Below are 20,266 nucleotides of genomic sequence, written 5' to 3' on the forward strand. Positions count from 1 at the left end.
GCTCAACATAGGCTGAAAGCATCTCATCATATTCGCCACTTTTGTCTCCAACTCCTCCCCACTATATTCATACGCATAAAATAAATGTAATCACAACAACTAAGTATGTACAAAGTACCAAATCCCATGCACAACTTTTGGGTGGTTTACACACCTCGAATGCGCAGCAATACGACATCCACCCCCTCTAAACCTGCGCATCCTCCAGATGTGCCAACTATCCAGGATCATTCAACTCCACAAACAGGTCAAGTCCATCTTCTGATTCTAGTAAACCTGTTTCTCCATCAGCTTCATCATCTATGTCTTCTGTCTCATCTGCTTGTCTTTCTCCTATCTGCTCTTCTTCTGTCAATGCTTCAAGTGCATATTCTTCATCTTCTCTTCTCTTGAAAATCTTGACTCGTTTTCCAGCAATAGGCACCCTCAATGTTGTTCCATCTAATTCAGCCAGCTCATAGGTACCATTGTCAAAAACCTGCTTTACTTCATATGGTCCAAACCATCTTTGAACCATTTTTCTCATGCTACTATGCTGATTTTCTAGACTACTGTCATAGACTAGAACCCAATCTCCTTCTTTTATGGCTCTAGGCCTCAAGCGATGCCTTAAATCAAACCTGTCCTTATTTCTGAGACGGGCTGCCTTCAAACGGTCAATGGCTAGCTGCACATCTTCTGTCCTTCTCTCTAGTTGACGAATCCGAAGGGCTAACAGCTCTTCCCTTGATAAATTCTCGTGCCACGGAAGAACACTCCAAGTAAGAGTACAAATTTCAGTAGGCATGATAGGTTTTTGCCCATACATCAACTCCGCAGGCATGTATCCAGTAGTCACACTATGTGTAGAGCGATCAGCCCACAATGCAAAAGGTAGTAATCTCGGTCAATCTACAATCCAACCTCTACAAGCTTTTGCCAATGCTTTAACTATTGGCGGATGTCCTCTTTCACTTTTGCCATTTCCCTCTGGATTATAGGCAGTAGTAAGAGCCAATTTAATCCCAAGCCGTGAGAAGAATTCTCTAGCTTCATCAGCATCTAGCTCTCCACGATCAGCTGTAATCTTGCCTATACATCCATACCTGCAAAATATTTCTTCCAACAAGAATTTACATACTGTAGTGGTGGTCTTCGTCCGCAACGGTCTACCTTCAACATAGTTTGTAAGATCCTCCCTAGCCAAGACAAGATATCTCATCTGCCAAAGTCCCACTGGCAAAGTAACCAAGTCTACCACCCACTTGTAATGCATACATAGTGGATAAGTCGGATGCAGCTCATCACGATGTCGCACTAAAGAGTAAAGCTGGCAGTCCCTGCAAGTCTCCACAAAGTGAGAAACATCTTTATACATCCCTTTCCACCAGTATCTTTCTTTGATTTTCTCATAGGTAGCCCACACACCTCTATGTCCAGCCCATGAGCTCTCATGAAACTCTCGCATAATCTGTATCTCCATCGCTACATCACAAACTACTCTCAAGGGCAAGCCTCCTCTCTTCTTTGGATGCTTCCAAAGAAAACCATCTTTCAAGAAATACCCATAAGCCTTCCTTCTGATTTTCTTGAATTCATCATCTGTCCAATCAGCTCTTCGAGTCAATGAACTTAGATATTGTCCAATTTGCAGCCACTCATCAACATAAAGTTCTTCAATAAAAGCTTCAATAGTAGATACATGACAATCATGAATAAGGACAGAAGCAGCAAACTCTGTCTCATCGTCTTCTGCAAGAATTGACTCCTCATCCTCATATCTCGCTCTAGAAAGCATGTCAGCAACTGGATTATCTTTCCCTGCTATGTATCTAAATTCTGGATTCAATGATTTGATATAGGCAATCCATCGAAGCATCGCTATATCTGGAGTCGAGCAACTAGTAATCATGCCAAGCAAAGGCAAACAATCTGTTTCCACAATAACTGAAGCTCCAATAAAATATCCTTTGTCACACTTCAGTGCAGTGACTACTCCCCACAACTCTCTTTTAATCTGCGGATATCTCCTTTGTCGCTCATTAAGAACTTTAGCTCCAAAGCGGATTGCATACCTATTTCCATCAGCATCATCCTGTCCCACAGCCCAACCTATGCCAATAGGGCTAGTATCAACTGTCAACATGATCGGCCATCCACACTGATAATCCACCTTGCGTAGAGTAGGAGCTGATTGCAACAGCTTCTTAAGCTTACGCATGACTTTTGAATGCTTCTCATCCCAATGAAATTTCTGCCCCTTTCGAAGCAGCTGATAGAGAACATCTGCAATATGAGAAAAATGAGGAATCCAAATCATGTAAAATACACAAGCTCCCACAAATCTCCGCACCTCTGAAGTAGTCGAGCAATACTCTGCAATCCTGTTTATGGCATCCACCTTTGCAGGAGAAGGCTTTCTGCCATAATATCCAACCATATGCCCAACTATGATGACTTCATTAACACCAAAGACAAATTTCAGCCCTGAAAGTGTCAAATTTACCTCCTCCAATCGTGTCAATATTTGCTCACAAGCAATCAAGTGGTCAGCCACAAACTGTCTACATCCATGCAAATCAAGACTTTCATTCTTTTCTTCTTCTGCACAACCCTTAATAGGCACATCATCTAGAAAAGGCATGGTATACTGCGGAATATAGTCTCGAAGAACTCTATGCATAGCATTCATCATATGAGCAACTGAGTTTGTAGCACCTTGAGGCAAGGTACACATCCTTACAAGACCAATAGGTGTCCGCATAGTAGTAATATCCCTGCTTTCCAAGGCAAGCTGAAACTGATCATAACCTGAATACAAGTCACCTAGTGAATAGATGGCTCGTCCTGCAAAAGCCTCAGCAAATTCATCCACAACTGGACCTGTTCCCACATTCCTGATTGTCACTTTGTTCACGGGCTGCATATCCTGAATAAATCTCAAAGTACCATTCTTCTTTGGTACAGTAAACCACCTGTTAGAATAGGGTGCAGAAGAGGGTTCCAATATCCCCATTTTAATCTTCTCATTCAGCAACTCTATCAGCTTTGGCAAGTGTGCTTTAGGCACAGGTATAGGACGTATATTCCATGGTACATGAGGAACAGTGAAGATGACCATAGGTGCAACCAATTCGGGACTAATGCAGCCAATTTCATGTGGAAAGAAAGCAAATGCCTTACCATGACGTCCAAGCATCTCTCTAAAACATTCTTTTTCCATTGGAAGCAAAAAATCATCATTTCCAATCTTCAATTCTGCAAGAGTTTCAGCTGTAAACTTATGTCCAATATTTGCAGGATCCCTCAACATAGGCTGCTTCATAGCTTTTTCAATCTGTTCATCACTATCAGAAGGAAGCGGGCCTGCAACCGGCTTAACCTTCTTATCAACTGTTTTATATTTTGTGTCAACCTTGGCATCATTCAAGCACTCTTTTCTTTGCTGCAATTTCTGCAAATTTTCAGCATCTTTCAACTCTGTTGGCTGAAAAATTTCAGCCTTTAGCTCTATGGACTGCATGGGTGCGGCCTGAAACTCTGTATGCAGAAATTTTTATGCATTCAACTCTGTTGGCTGAATGAATTCAGCCCTCGGCTCAATGGACTGCATAGATGCATCCTGAAACTCTGTATGCAGAAATTTTTCTGCATTCAACTCTGTTGGCTGAATGAATTCAACCCTCTGCAATTCTATTAGCTGATCAAGATCAGCCATAAATTCAGTTTGCTGAGTTTTCTCAGCCTCTAACTCTGTTTGCAGCATAAAACCAGAAATTTCCTGAAACATATCCAAGGTTTGCACAGGTATGAACTTTGAACCTTTGCATACATCAGTTTTCAGCATTGCTCTTATCTCAAACAATGTATCTGCATAAGACGTCCCTTCATACAATCCATCCACATGCTCTTCTGCTTGCAAAATACCTACTTTCTTCAACTCTTTCTCCTTACGACCAATGTACTGCCTGGCAGCTCTAGGCAAATCTGAAATTTTCCGATAACTCACTGAACTATCTGAAGTAAACCCAACAAAGTTATTGGAGAAAGACTGGCTGCCAGGAGGCGAGATCTCCTCTTTTCTCCGCTCCGTACCACTGGCGTCTCGCAAGACAGCGGTACCTAATGAAAATCCAACTCCTTCGCAGGTAGTGGTGCTTCACGCAAGGAGTCCCTGTTTCTCGGATGATTTACCCCAACAGTCATAAACTGAACAGCTCGCATACCATCTTTACTGCGTATCCGCACATAAGCTGATCCATCATCCATCACTTTTGTTTCCATTCTTGCTTCTGTAATGAAAGGCTGTCCAAGAATAATCGGATAAGAGCATGAATCCTGAACAAAGCAATGATAATCCTCTTCAACATTACCAATAGAAATTCTGATACTCGGACAAGCAGCATACATATCACCAGAAGTATTATTGGCGGCTCTCATGCGCCAGCCATGCTCTGTATCCATAGGCCACTTGCCACTCTCATAAACACCTCGAGCAATAAGATTAATCTCTGAACCATGATCAACTAAAGCAATCAAGGGAATTTGTTTCTCCCCAATCCTTACCACTGTCTCAGTGGTTGCTCTAGCCCAATGGCTTCGTGAAAAATGGCTGCGAGGAATGAGAATAGGGGTTTCATCATCTTCATACTGCATAGGCTGCACTATTTTCTCCAATTGCGGATTAACAGAAGCATTCTCAACCATCACTGCATCATCATGCTCTTCCCCAAGAGCTCCATGCCACAATCCCTGTAAAGCAGGTCCTTCCATCGCATGTCGTTTCCTCCGCAAAAGATCCTGCATCTGATCCTGTATTTCTCTTCTAGCAATCCCAAGAGCCTCTCCAACAGTAAAAGTGACTTCACTATTCAAAATTCTTTCATGAAAAATCTTACTCATATCCGTTTGCATATCAAGGTCTGACAAGAGCTTGAATCCTGGCTCTTTTCTTGGTTGCCTCTTTTCTTTCTGCTTGTCTCCCATTGGTTGATCAAAACCTGTTTGAGTTGGAGAATTTGACGTAGGTGGAGCTGTAACAGGTGGTGAAACAAAGTCACCCCCTCTAGTCTTTTTGGAGGAGCTAGGACCCTCCTCATCTCTTTTTCTCTTTTCCTCAACCATGGCATCTAAACCCTGCGTTTTAGCCATATAAGCAAAAATAGAATACCTGTCAACAGGAGAATCCCATCCTGTTTCTCCTCGGATGCTAGAGCCCACACAAGTCATAGTAGAAGTTTGAACTTTCCCTCTTCTCGCTATCTCCAAGGCAGAAGACCATAAAGCAGAGTCTCCATCAGATTTCTGCTCAAGCTGGACTCCAAAAGCTGAAGCATCTCCTCTAACACTCACATAAGTTGATCGCGCAGCCATATCATCAACAAGCTTCTTCATACCTCCCTTACCAAAGTTCGTGTCAAGAGGAGCGCCAGTCTCTGTCAGCCATATCTTCCCATCTTGTCCCCAGAACACTACATTCTTCTTACGTGCTTCCTGAAAAGCATCACAATCTTTGCAGTGTTGGTGCTCTGTACTATCACACCAAATACATCGTCGCCCTTTCCTTTGACCAGCTGGAAACGCAGTCACTGGAGCAGGTGCTACAGCAGGTACTGACATAAGTTGCTCCTTTAACTTACCAACTTCAGCTTTGACTGCTTCAATTGTCAAATCCGCCAAGCCTTTAATAACATCATCTACAGATAAGGGCACTGGAGCAGGAGGAACTGGTGGATTCATAACAGGAGGAGTAGGCTTAGGCAAAGAAGCAGCAGGGGTAGAAGAAGAAGTCTCCAAGGATTTTTCAGGAACTGATCCTGTGTTTCGATGCAATCTTACTCTCCTGCGCTGCTTCTTGACAAGAGCATTCACAGCATCAACGACATGTCTCCACTCAGTCTTTAAACCTGAATCAGTAGCTTGATCTTCCAAAAGATCATCCAACTTTTCCTGTAAATCAGCATCTGCAGCTTGCAAAAATAACTCCACTTTCTGCATCTCCAAAGCTTGCTGTTCAGTCCCATCCAACTGATCATAACGGCTTTCAAACTCTCGCAGAAGAGCGGTAACAGAAAGTCCCTTATTAGGCATAGAAACCCATGCTAAAAAATTCCTGCGATTCATAAGACCTGTATCCTCCAGGAAATATTCATCTTTTAATGCCTTTTTAAATTCAGTCCAACCTGCATGTGCCTCTTGAATTTCTGCAATTCGACCTTCAAGAGCGCGCACCACGATCCGCAAGAAGTAGCGGCTCCAAACATCTTGAGAAACCCCAAAAAACTTCATCTTTTCTTCATACAAATGCAGGTAAGTTGACACTTGCTGGCCATTAAACTGCTTCATCTCCTGTTGGACAGCTTTCAAAGCATCCATAGCATCACTGTCACGTTTTGCATGAGCTTGCTGCTACATATACATGGTGAATGACTGAAACAGGTTCTTCATGACATTATCATCTGTCATCTCTTCTTGCGAGTCTCCCATCTTGTTGATGACGCAGCACTTTCACGTCGGGTTCACCAGAAATGTCAAAGAGATCGTGCAAGAGCTGCAAAACACGGGGTTCAAGATACAGCTAGGAAAGAGGCTAACAAGAAGATCTCAATTTTTGATACCAAAGAACGCTTTATTTCTTATCAAGTTTGTAGAGTTACAACAAAGAAACTGCCAACAAACAAATTTTGTTCAAGTCCTTCAGCATGTAACTTTTGACTTTACTCCAAGACTCTTAAGCAAGCTCAAACTTTTAGGCCACTAACAAAGGTAGACAGCAGAAGGTTCTCAATTAGTCTTCAAGCCCATGTATAAATCAAAGCAACATCAAGGCCACCTGTACCTCAGCATTACTGAACTCCCATAAACCTGGGTGAATTTTTATTCATGTATTTCATGCAGAAGTGTTATCAATAGGTGATACTTTGTTCCATCTCCAAACAGCTGTAACAAACACTTGAAAGGGCTTCCACCAGGGGTACGTATAAGTGTGTGTGGCTTATCAAGTTGTTTTATTCATGTAAAAAAAAACATATAAGTTTACACGGTCCACAGCTCGTAAACAGTCATTCATTTTAAGCAGCAGCAGTAAACTCGTGGCAACCTTCCAAGAAGCCCAAATCTTAGAAACATATTTCGATGCATACATCTGGATCTCATCCTTTGTATGGATGGTTTTTTATGGCTGCCTTACAGTAGGCTTTCTTCAATTCATCCTGGGAGCAGAATTTTGAGACGCCTAGGATGACATTACGAACAGATGTCAAGAGCTCTGCATGTTCGCGCAATGAAGTGATATTACCTCATGTCCTCCTAAATTCCTGAGTAAACTCACGAAGTATATCCCTGAGCTGATCAAGCTTTTGAGTTACTGATGTGGTTGGAGTTGTTACTGCAGCAGCCCGACTCATAGAATCAAACTTGGCATATGATGAGAGCTTGACATCCAGGTCCCCTTCAATCTTGCGAGCCTCTCTGCGCAGCTCCTTCCTTCGCTTCTGAACTCTTAATTATAGTGGCAAGTAATTGCCCGCGCACCCTGTTAAGTATCATGCTACAGTATGCTTATTAGCAGAGGTGATTTCGTGATCATCCACACGCTTTCCTCCTTTGAGTCCAGCTGATCGAGAAAGTGAACAAGATTAAGCTGGCTATGATGCTGGTTACCCTGTTGCTTCGCTCGATGCACTCATAGACAGCAAGGAACTCCAACATGAAAGCTGCTTTCCTTCCCACTCTGTTATATAGAACCCTATAGTGCACCCGGCAGAGGTCAAATCCGCAGCTTCCGATTGGTCTGGAATGCTGAGTGTAGGTGCTCAACAGCAGACTGATCATTTAATAAAACTCAAAATCTGTTCCTGATCGATACTGCTGCATTGTCGGGAAAAAGCACATAGTTGAATGTTTCCAGAGAAGGTTGTATCAGAATTCCTTCAATGACTGCATCGTTGAGGAAGGACAACACCTACAGACGGAAACTTCCAGAGAACGATGCATCCACCTCTTCAGCCAGAGACCTCCTCAAAACCTCGATTCAGGCATAAAATTCCGATGTCAAGGAGGCCCTCTCAACAGCCTTTTTCACCAATGCTTCCAAAAACTGATGATTTAGGTAGTTGTTTTCCCAGGATATGCCTCCCTGCGGTGTCGTCTTCCCTCCATCTTTAGATTCCTATCTTTCCGTTTGTGACTTCCTCTTTTCCCCTCCCTGTTCGTGACTTCCTCCGCTTTTTCTCTCCTTTCTCCCCCAATTAGCATTGCCCCCCCTTCCTTTTCGTCACACGCTCCTCTTTTCCCTCCCTTCTTAGCATTTGAAATCCCTCATTAGCAACACTGTCGTCAAGTCTCTTTGCCAATAATGGCATGAAAATCTCTCACCAGCATTGGATAAGGATGAGATCCAGTTACGGACCTTAAAATATAGTGTGTAGTCTCTTCATTTGTAACCAAGTATCTTATTGCTTCTGATGCCACATCTTTCAACGTACCTGTCCCAAACTGGACAGCACGTACCTCAACTCCAAAAAGTCTCATTCTGAATACTTTAAGAGCCTGTCGTTCCATATCTTTGGCACCCATGTAAACAACACATTGTAACCCAAAACAAGCACACACTGTAACAGTGATAACTCCATGCTTCTCATAGCACATTTCAATGCTTAGCCTCCTTCTTTCCAACTCCTGGATGTGGAGGGTTGTTATCATTAGGTATTTTTGATGTAGCTGGAGAAGGAGAAGACAAAGTCCTAACATGTTCACCAGTATCAGTTGTGCTTTCCACTCAACCTTGCTCAACATAGGCTGAAAGCATCTCATCATATTCGCCACTTTTGTCTCCAACTCCTCCCCACTATATTCATACGCATAAAATAAATGTAATCACAACAACTAAGTATGTACAAAGTACCAAATCCCATGCACAACTTTTGGGTGGTTTACACACCTCGAATGCGCAGCAATACGACACCGCAACATACAAGACACGCGGTATGCTCCAATTTTACAAATAAATTTGCTTGTTTTTGTTGTTTCATGGTCCAAATGTTGTTCATATGCAATGAATTTTTGTTTGAACCTTGGTTGCATCATGTTTGAGGGCTGTAATTACAAAAATGCAGAACCCGTAATGATTTAGAGTCGTTATTAATTCTTTGAAACCTACAAAATATCATTTTTTATGGAAATTAGTGGTTTTTTCCATTTTTGAGTTGGGAAAAAGGAGTGAAAATGGGATAAAATTAGAGAAAATATTAAGTTTCAGTCAAAATAATAAGCCAACACAAATAAATCAGAAAATACCTATTTTCCATAAATAATAAATAGGAAAAAATAAAGAAAATTGGAATTTTCACGCTCAAAAAAATGGAAAAATAAGATTTATGTGTGTGAATGTTTGGCAAGGTTAAAGCATGAGGTTAGTTTGGCCTTTTTCTTTGTGTTATAGTACGTGTTTATTGGTTTTTACATACAAAAATGATATAAAACAACCATTTACACCTATGCACTGCAGCAATACCTAAACGGTGAGGGGGGGAATGAAGTTTGTGCGACGATCTAATTGCTGAAAAGATACAAATTCTGATTTCCCTCTTTGTGCATAGAATTTAGGGATCGTTCCATAATTAAATATAGGCGACTAGTAGCACGGAAGTTCCGGTGCTAGTCCCTAAAGCAGCGCAGCACGGAACGCTTAGTTAAAATTCATGAAAGGGTTGTTTTCCGCACCTCACATGGTTTGGTTTTTTTAAATCATAAAATGGTTGTGCACAATCGTCATACACCTTGCATCAAGCATGTCACGTGGTATCTCCTGGAATGCATAGCAATTGATTGATAAACTTTGACCAACGCTAAGAAGACAAGAAACCCAAGCTATAGGTCTAGACGGGCGCTTCCATTGGGGGAAAGTTTTGTGAGGCAAATCAAAATCTCCTGGAACGCTGAATTATGAAAGAGTGGAGTTTGTGTGAATGTTATATGTGTTAGCGACGCATCTTGGGGCTAATCTCCGAGGTGTAGGAGAGTCGCAGTGGAGCCGCGGCAATTAGCCGAGAGGTGCTTCCCTATGTGTGTATTACGAGGTATTATGCCTATATGTTATGGGATCTCCCTCTAAGGAGAAGGGAAGATGAACATTGGACTACATATTGGATATAAATGCAAAATTGTCATAAGCATTTAGTGTAAAGTGAGTTTTAGATGCTCCTGGCCCACGAGGCCATGTGGTGGGGTTGTTTGTCGTATGCATGAGTCCGGCTAGTGCCATAGCCAATGCCGGCCCATTTTAGGTCCCATCAAATAGTCATCCTTCATGTGCGTATGACATTCAAGCTTCCTTGTTTTAACTTCGAGATGTATCATATTTTGAAAATGATATACCTAAGAGTGTTTTTGGTCCATCACGGTTGTCTATTGGGGTAGGGACCAAAGAGCATGTTGACTCTGAATAAAAATATAGATGTAAGGGAAACTTAACCTATTTGCGATTAGAAACCTAGTTGAGTCGAATTGAATCTTAGGGTCACTCGTCATGTAAGGTTTCATTTACTAGACTGGCCCTTGTAGTTAAGTTTAGCACTTCACATATGCATCTTAAATCTACCTTTTTAGGTGCATTCTCTATTATGTGGTGCAATTGAGGCTATTCATGATGCCATGCAAATCTAGATGCAAGTCTTTCCTATATTGACGATTCAATGCAGGATTCCCATTCATGAAAATTCCTTCTAATGCATTCATGCAATTCATAAGGCATGACTTAAATATTTAAATGTAAGTGTGAATGAGTTCATTTTAAATGTGAGTTAATTCACTACAATAAATTACGGGATGCAATTTACCTATATGGAATGTTTATGTACCTTGGCAATCTGTGATGCATCTGCAAATGTTCAAACCTAATACTTGACTTAATTTCTGCAATAACCCGTAGATCTATCCTCGACAAATCATGGTTATTAAACCCTTTTCAACTACCTTTCAAAATATGCAAGTTACTTAATACGAGGTATGACTTCTTCCTAATGACGTCCATGCTTAAATCTTCGATTTCAATTACTAGACACAGCGGTACCTCGTTTCAGAGTGTCAAGTTAGCGTTCATGGTTGATAACTCATTCTTGTTGGTGGCGGCATCTTTGCCCGATCCTAGTCCCGTAGTCGAGGCTTTTTCAGTTACTTGGGAGAGTTTACGCTTTGGGGCCATTTCGGAACTCAGAAAAGCAACCTTCACTTCTGTCGAAGGACTCCTTAGTGCCGGTTTCCCTGCGCCTTGTCTTGACTTTCGCAGTCTCCTTATCAATTAGAGGCAGTCGATGGAGAGTTCATGAGGATCGTGAAGGGGAGAGAGGGTGCTCGAGGCTTTGTCCTGTCCTTGGACCTCTTCTATCACTCTCTCTCTTCCTCTCTTGCTCTAGGTTCCTCTTCCCTCTCTCTCTCTCTCTCTCTCTCTCTCTCTCTCTCTCTCTCTCTCTCTCTCTCTCTCTCTCTCTCTCTCTCTCTCTCTCTCTCTCTCTCTCTCTCTCTCTCTCTCTCTCTCTCTCTCTCTTTCTCTCTTCCTCTCAAGTCTTACAACGGGGGGGAAGAGAATAGCGTGTCCCTTTTTAGGAGGGGGGAATTATATAGGGGAGAAGTGGGTATTAATGGGGGAAAAGAATGCTATGATAGGGCTGTGTCATGGCTCGACTGTGTGTTGAGGTCCTAAGCACGAAACAATTTGGGAGCCTCCAAGGTGTAAGACGATAGTGATGAATGCATGCATTATCTCCCTTTTTACCTTCGTTGAGTACGTGTTTAGCTTCCTGTTATCATCACAATCTCCTCCTTCACCTAATAATTATGGCTCGCTCCCCTTGTTGCATCCATGTGCGTCATCATGGCCATCTTTTTGGCTGTAGCCCCCCTTCCTTCGTCGTCTTCTTTGCCACGTCAACCTCAGTTCAACTCCCCCCTCCATTTAGTAGTTCAACTCCCCCTCCCTCCATCAACCAACGATGTTGACGAGGGGAAAAGGTAATTAAAAAAAGATTATTTTTATTTCAGAGTTAAAAGGGGGGGAATTTACGATGATGATGGAATGAAATTTTGGGGGGGGGGGGGGGGGAGATCCGATGGTGACGGATTATTACATCCTTCCCCCCCTTAAGGATTCGAGATGTCCTCATCTCAAAAGGAACTTGGGGTATTGTTGGTTGAGAGTACTCTCGTCAATCCATATTGCATCCTCCTCTGGACAGCCCTTCCATTGAATGAGATACTCTTTGAGGGTTCTACTCCTCAATCTCTTTTCCCAAGTGTCTAGGATTTTATCTGGCCAGAGCTCAAGGACTCCTTGGCTTGGCATTACAACTTGTTGATCATTGAGTACATGGCTAGGATTGGATACATATTTCTTTAATAGGCTAACATGAAATACATTGTCAACCTTTACGTTCTCAGGGAGTTGGAGTTTGTAGGCATTGAGCCCTAGGCACTTGAGGATCCTATAGGGTTTGCAATACCTTGGACTCAATTTCTTAAATTCTCCCAACGATAAGGAGCTCTTCTTGGGTCGTACTCAAATAAAAACCATATCCCCTTCTTTGAAGAGTCTCTCTTGTCTATTGTTGTGTGCAACCTTAATGAGCAAGTCTACTATAACCATAATTGAATTGTACCCTCCTTGAACTGAAGGCAACCCAATAACAAAGTCCATGTTGATAAATTCCCACTTCATTTGAGGAATGTCAAGAGGTTTCACATTCCGAGGCATCTTGACATGTTCTGCCTTAATGCGCTAGCAAGACAAACATTCCGTGACATATTTGAGCATGTCTCCCTTAAGCCTTTCCCAATGGTAGCTCTTCCTGACTATCTTGAGGGTCTTGACGTATCTGGGATGGTCTGAAAAGGGGGAGTCATGTGCTTCCTAGAGTATTCTCTGTTTGAGTTTCTTGCTTGAGGGTATGCACAATCTTGTCCTAAAATAGGCATGTCCCTCATTGACAGAAAATTCTTGATACTTGACCTTAAGTTTAGGGTCTTGGTCCTTTTCCAAAATCTGCCTCATCATCTTCAGATATTCTCCGTCATGGCTAGCTTGCTCCTTTGCTAATTCAAGGATAGGGTTGCTAGGCATTGACACCATGGTTGCCAATGATCCCACCATCGAGGGTTCCTCCATAATAAGAGAGTTGTGGAACACTTTGCGACTTAAGGCATCAGCCAGTAGGCAAATACCTGATCTCAAAGTCATATTCTTGCAGAACCTCAATCCAATGGCGTTGTCTCATATTGATGTCGATCTGGGTGAAGATCCATTTAAGGCTCTTATGGTCTGTGACCAAAGAGAATTTGTTGCCAAGAAGATAGTGTCACCATAGCTTGAGAGCATGAATAATTGCTAGTAGCTCCATGTCATGTGTAGAATAATTCCTTTCATGGGTTTTTAGCTTCCTCAAAGAATATGCTATAGGATGACCTTCTTGCATTAGTACACAGCCTAGTGCAAGTGAACTAGCATCCATGACAACTTCAAATTCATTGCTCAAGTCAAGGAGTTTTAGAATCGGTGTTGTCACTAAGCTATGCTTGAGTTGATCAAAAATTGATTGTTTAGTGGGCGTCCATACTATGGCAACCTGCTTTTGCAGCAAATTTGTGAGGGGTGCTGCAATTAAGGCATAATCCTTAATGAAGATCCTCTACCAACTTGTTAATCCAAGAAAGCTATGCCCTTCTTTAATAGTAGTTGGTGGAGGCCACTCTTGGACATCCTTGACCTTTGTAGGATCTATAGAGATTCCTTCATTTGACATAATAAATCCAAGATAATCGATCTGCCTTTTGAGGAAGGTGAACTTTTTCTTCTTAGCATAGAGCTTATGAGTTCTCATGGTCTCAAGAACGATGCAAACTTAGGATTCATGATCCTCCTGTTCCTTGGAATAAACCACGGCATCATCAAAGAAGACAAGCACAAAATCATCAAGATATGGTCTAAAAGTGTCCTACATTAGCCTGTTAAAGGTGGCAGAGGCCTTACCAATTCGAAAAACATTACTGTGGATTGGAAATGACCATATCTTGTGTTGTATGCCGCTTAGGAATATCTTCTTCTTTGACGTGGAGCTGGTAGTATCCTGACCTCAAATCAATATTTTTGCTCTCTACAATCGATCAAGTAACTCGTCTATCCTTGGGATAGGATATTTATTCTTGATGGTTACTTGGTTCGGGTCTCTATAATCGATGCAAAGGCAAAGTGTACCATCCTTCTTCTTTTGGAACAAGCCTGGAGTCCCCCTAAAGAGAACTGCTGGGGCGTATGTACCCTTGGTCCAATAGTTGTTTGAGTTCTTCCTTTAACTCAATAGCTTCAGGAATGAATCTTATACAGCCTTTTTGCGATTGGAGAAGCTCTTAGTATTAACTTAATCTCATGATCCACTTCCCTAGGTGGTGGTAATTCAGTCAACTCTGTTGCGGGAACACATCTGCATATTGTTTTAGCCAAGATGGTTCTTAATTGGTGTCCTCTACATGTTTCAGTTTGTTTAGCTTGATCACGTAGACGGGTAATCCCTTCCTTATTCCCTGGACTATTCGTGTTGCTTTAGCTAGTTGGATCTTTGGTTTACCTACTTCTCCTTATGTAGTAACTAGCCCACCCTTAGGATTTCGAAAGGAGACTTGTCCTTTCCCACAGTGGATGTGAATGTCGTTGGGGATTAGCCAATCCATTCCAAGTAGGCACTCATGGATTCCTAAATTCATTACCTTGAACTTAACAAACGTGGGCTCGTTTCCAAGTAGGAATTCCACCTTAGCAGTTTATCTAGTGTAAAGTGATTTCTTGCCCATTTGCTAATTCGACAAGCAAAGTAGGTGCAACTACAATGGATATCCCTAACCTTCTTGCACAAGCTAGTGAAATGAAAGAGTGAGTGCTGCCATAGTCGATCAAGGTTTTGAATTTCTTACCTCGGTAATCCGATGGTGTTTGGATCATCGAGAATTGGCGATTTTGCCCCTTTCTATGGAGAGTGGCACGAATGGATGCCCTCTCAATCTCAGCTTCCATGGACGGGTCTTCTTCTTCATTGATTCCCTTAGAGGAGATATTGGAAGTTTTTGCCCTTCCCATTGCTGCATGACTGCGACCACAGGTTGCTTTGCTTGGCCACTGAATTTTCCTTGGCGATGCTCCACCAAGTTTGGGACATTCCCTTTTGAAGTGTCCAGGTTCATTATAGTGGAAATTATGCATGCTTTGATCACTTCTTTGAGTGGGAACAAAGTCACTGATTGCATCTGCCCTTGGCTTCTTCCGTTGGCCTTGACTCTGTCCTTATGCCCCCTTGAATTGCACTTTTAACATTCCTAGATTTTGGTCTTTGTAAGACCATGGTCTATTATTCCTGGGATTCGGCTAGACTTCTTGGGCAATAGGTCCAGCTCTTATCAATGCATCTTGCATATCCGAAGGACCCATTGATTCCAACCGAGTGTTCAATGGCCATCACAGAACTTTGAAACTTGTTGGGGAATGCTCATGGTCGAAGAGTATTTCAACAAGGAGACAAATCTCGAGTAGTACGCCCAACTATTTCAACTTGAATAACTCATTCATCTTCTGAGTTCTATATGTAGGTGGCATGTATCTTCCCTGCACTGCTTCCTTTAGTTTATCCCAAGTTATTGTGCTTTCAGAGACTGCTTGGTTTTTACACCATTGCTTCCAATAGAGTCTAGCCTCGCCAGTAAGCTTGAGCTTGGCAATCAGAGCCTGGTTTACAGGTGCTGTTCCCGCAACACTGAAGTTATCCTCCATCGATTCAATCCAGATTTTGGCATCAGCTTTAACAAACTTCCCTTTTCTGTCGATTTCTGGTGGTTTAATCTTTTTGAGAAGAAATTTCTTCTCTTGTGGCACCATTGGACTTAGTGTGGAAACAAGACTCTAGATGTATGCTTGGGGTTGTATCTAGTTTTGAAGTAAAACATTTGCGTTAAGATTGCATTTACCCATCTCTTCACAACTTATTTCAATGCACAGTTTATTTTTCTTCGATACTATACAACAATTCAAATGAACATAACATTTTTATTTATCTATAAAGAAGCATAAGCCTCGAGTATAATTATTCAGGAATAGATAGAGATTGGCTGGGATGATTTTCTTTTCAAAAGATACATCAACGCCAGGTTAATAATTCCTTCTTGGATTCAATTATAGGGACAGAATAGTAATATCGATTGGGAGAATGGATTCTCAGGAAATGGTAAGTCATGGGAAGTTCGAGAGTCCCTGTTTTTTATAGCCATGACATTCGTTTCGTCCTGTTACTTTGAATTCTGTCTGCTGACAAGACTTTGACTACTTTGTCATAGATGTAGCGATTCTGTTCTACCTACCGACATCTGATGTGTAGGATGGAATTTACACGAGCCTCATGGAAGATGAATAACTTGATAATCTTCAAGTCTTCCAACCATTTTAGCCTCTTCAGGTTGTTTTAAAGATAGGCGAGTCGATTGGCATCTATATAGCAATATCCCGTGCTCCAAGTCCACCAATGCCTTTCCACATACAACGGTGAAGGGTTGTAGAGTCGATCCAGGATCCCCATCATGTCGGATCATCGGCGATAACTTGAAGAGTTCAAATCCATCTTGAAGATGATGTGAAATACGAGGAACTTGCTCCATGCCTCATAGGTCTGGAAGCAGCAATAATCCACAAGTGAGTGAAAGAGAAAAAATTATTTCCTAGTGAAAACATCACTAGTGAAAATTTTATTTCCTAGTGAAAATGTCACTTCTCCATTCCCAATTTATTCCTATCTTGGTTTTTTTATTCATTGGTCACTCCGATACCAACTGCAACATGCCCGCCTAACGGCTATTCAAGCACATTTTTAGCGGTCCATGGAGAAATGAATCTAAGCGTTGTTGCGTGACACTCCCATGGAATTTTCCGAGGTTTGTCACCTAGGGTTTACCGAGTCCACCTCGCAATGAAACGTTCGTGGCCAAACCCACTAGGATCGACCTAAAATTGGTATCAAATCCTGGACATCCTAATTTACGTAGAGATACCCAAGCCGAAGCAAACCCATGCCACACTTGGTTCAAAGAGAATGGGAAACGAGAGGGATGCACCCCTCGACCTCTTTGCCCATAGGGCATAGTCCCATTCCGGTCCCCTAAAATGGCATGAATTGGGTTCTAACCTAATATTACCTAAAGGTCGTATGACTATAGAACCTTGTGAGAAGCCTCTCATCTCTCTGGGACCACCTTCTGTAGGATGGACCCGTCAGGGGTTCCGCCCACCCGTTTCTTTCAATGGCATTCTTTAGTTATTTAATTAGGTCCTATCACATTTATGTGTGACATTTAAAAATCAGCTTCCTTAGTTAAGCCATTTAGGAAATAGGGTTCATTTGCGTAACTTATGGCACTGACACGAAAAATAGTTCAGACAAGTTCCTTGGAAGTAAAACTTTATATTATCATCTTAACAGAAATACAAATCTTATCCAAAAATGATGAATTTTGCAATCCGTGAGGATGCGTCTTATTTCCTCCTAGGTTTCTCCCTTGTACTAGTAACAGGGCTTCAAGAATCTATCTCGAGTCACGTAGATTGTTTGAGTAGGTCCTGGAGGCAAGGAATTTACAGGCAGAGCCCCCTTGGTATCCAAATGTCCTCCTACATTCAAACTAACCCATGGAGAGACCTCTTGTAGTGGGTTCAGTCCATGTTCTCGTCACGATTATTTGGAACCCCCTTGGCTAGGGTTGGCGGCCAGCTGGGGGTAGCTTGGCATGCCCTCCTTGAATTCAACCTGAATCATTATTCAAATTTCTTTTGTGAGCTTGAGTCATACATTCCTTTCATAGACATTGAGTCTAGATTTACAAGCACAAACAACAATGAATGCGAGTGCTCATGACATTTGCTAAGGTGGAGTCCTTGTCTTAAACGCTTACTATTACCCTTCTTGGGTCCCTTTCTTACATTGGTGTCATTTTCCATCATCTTCTAAGGGATAGAGAATACCCTTCTTCTGAACTCTCTTCTATGTAATAGGGGTGAGCAATTACACTATAGTTTCAGATGATAGCTTCCCTAGGTTACTATCCTTTGGATCTTATCTTAAGATCTCAGTCTAGGATCCTATTTGGTTAGTTATTTGGTTAGTTGGTAACCATTTTTATCATCTTTAGAATTCAATCAGGGTTCTAAGTTTGCCCTAGGGTTTCCTTCCTTCAAGATAGCAGGAATTAGTGTTCACTCCTTTTGCAAGTCAATCATAAACTAAGTCTATTTACCATTCTAAAATAGTTTCGAGTATCAAATGTAACTTAGCGAATAGTCATTCTTCATGTGCGTATGACATTCGAGCTTCCTTGTGTTAACTTTGAGATGTATCATATTTTGAAAATGATATATCCAAGAGTGTTTTGGGTCCATCGTGGTTGGCTATTGGGGTAGGGACCAAAGAGCATCTTGACCCTGAATAAAAATATGGCGTAAGGGCAGCGTAAGGGCAACTTGACCTATTTGCGATTAGAACCCTAGTTGAGTCGAATTGAATCTTAGCATCATTCGTCATGTAAGGTTTCATTTACTAGACTGACCCTTGCAGTTAAGTTTAGCACTTCACATGTGCATCTTAATTCTATCTTTTTAGGTGGAATTCCCTATTATCTGGTGCAATTGAGGTTATTCATGATGCCATGCAAATCTAGATGCAAGTATTTCCTGTGTTAACGATTCAATGTAGGATTCCCATTTATGAAAGTTTCTTCCAATGCATTCATGCAATTCATAAGACCTGACTTAAATATTTAAATGCGAGTGTGCATGAGTTCATTGTAAATGCGAGTTAATTCACTACAATAGTCTATGGGATGCGATTGACCTATACGAAATATTTATGTACCCCGGCAATCTATGATGCATCTGCGAAAGTTTGAACCTAATACTTGAATTAATTTCCACAATAACCAGTAGATGCTTAATATATCCTCGACAACTCATGTTTATTAAACCCTTTTCAACTACCTTTCAAAATATACAAGTTACTCAATGCAAGGTATGACTTCTTTCTAATGATGTCCATGCTTAAATCTTCGATTTCAATTACTAGACATGGTAGTAGTACCTAGTTTTGGAGTGTTGAGTTAGCATTCACGCCTAATAACCCGTTCATGTTGTGTTAGAAGATAGGCATAGGAACCCACCGTAAGAAAGGGTGTATGAGGGCAGATGGGTGTCAATAGCCTGAAGGATAGGGGAAACCCTAACCCTAGCCAGGCAGAGGCTATATAAACAGCCTATGGGTCACTATCAAAGTGTGAGATAGAGTGTACCCAAGTTGTACTTTGAGCAACTTAGTAAATAAGATTTTTTTCTTGTACTTTGAGCTCTTATCTCCCTCTTATGCACACTTTTCTTACTGTAATTTTGGTTTTCCACATGGTATCAGAGCCTCCTCTAAACCTTCTAGCTTCTCAAACCTCAGCCTCACTAAGTGCACAAGAATTCATTTCTCTCATCTTGGACCTTCAAACTCCATAGCCACAAGCTTGAAAGCCTAACTTTCTTATTTTTTTCATTTTTTGCTATCACTAATAATGATTTTAATCACATAGTTACCTCTTCTAGAGCTAGTTACTAATCTGGGAACTCCATTTCAGAGGTTCTTTCACTTGGTATCACCAAGCTCATCAAGACCGACATCTACCATCTCTAAAAGCATAAACTAAGAGATGAGTGCTTGTAAGTACTAAAGCACATTGCTCAATCATTTTGCTACTGGTATTTACACAATCTAAGTTTTTCATCAAAAAATTAAAACCATTAAGTACTCTACTTCATTTTGTAAGGCTATGTGTACAACTATAAATGCATAGACCATCCTATCCTAAACCTATGTTGCTTGCTACATATCATGTGTGGTTTCCTTCAATTATCTTGGTCAATGAAATCAGAGAGATGAGTGTCATTGTACTCTCCTCATAGTCATTAGCAATAAGCGTTGAAATCATAGACCATCCTTGTCTAGCACAAGGTTCATCTACTAAACCATACCATAAGGAGGAGCCAAAATTCCAGTCTAGGTTCACATTGTTGAAGTCTAAAAAGACCATTAAACCTCCGAAGAAGATTGCATATAAGAAAGGACCACCAAAGTCATATTTTGAAGTACTACATATGTATGATTTTCAGCCTTTCTCTTCATTACAATTTTGAATATCAATTGTTTGTAAGGGTGTCCTTGATTTGCTTCCGCATTCA

The sequence above is a fragment of the Lygodium microphyllum genome, chromosome 23 (assembly GCF_053477565.2).
Source record: "Lygodium microphyllum isolate KBCC chromosome 23, Lygodium_microphyllum_v1.1.10, whole genome shotgun sequence".
In the NCBI taxonomy this organism is placed as follows: Eukaryota; Viridiplantae; Streptophyta; class Polypodiopsida; order Schizaeales; family Lygodiaceae; genus Lygodium; species Lygodium microphyllum.